We start from the raw sequence: 629 nt of genomic DNA on the forward strand, positions 1-629 counted from the left end.
TCCTTCATTCCTCCCCGGAGACGCAGGGCCCCCGGGTCGAGTTCAGGAGGGATTCCCTTCTCCCCACCAATGAAGCAGAGCTGGTAGAGACCCGGTGCTGACGTGAGCGTCAAACCGGGCTCTCCAGCGCAGTCGAGGAGGCAAGAGTCATAAAACTCCTGATACTCCTCGAACTCCGGGTCGATGTTAGACCCGGAGTGTCCTACACCTCCGAGGGGGGGTGGGAATATCCCCCACCGTGCCCCCGGTGTTCACCCACTTCTTCGCAGACGCATTTTTGTCGCAGACGGGCCTGCGGTGCACCCGTCTGCGCGCCTGTCGCTTGATTTGTCCATCCATTGGACCCGACACGGGGGTGGCCAGGACGCCACCTCCCCCGCGCCGGCCGCTGCCGGTTCCGAAGCCGGCTGCTGGCGTAAGCTTCTTTTTATCTTGCTCCATATCTGCCTTCATGATGTTGTGGGCTATTTTACAAGCGGCCCACACGCCGGGCGTACGATTTTCCTTCCGGGTTTTTAAAGGTTTTCCTTCCCTCTCACCGCCCCACCACGCCCCGCCTCGGAATCAGTCCGAGCGGCCGTGGGGGGCCGAGACCGCACGCCCCGCCTCGGAATACGTCCGAGCGGCCG

The sequence above is a fragment of the Trachymyrmex cornetzi genome, unplaced genomic scaffold, assembly GCF_001594075.2.
Source record: "Trachymyrmex cornetzi isolate Tcor2-1 unplaced genomic scaffold, Tcor1.1 scaffold591, whole genome shotgun sequence".
NCBI classification, from domain to species: Eukaryota; Metazoa; Arthropoda; class Insecta; order Hymenoptera; family Formicidae; genus Trachymyrmex; species Trachymyrmex cornetzi.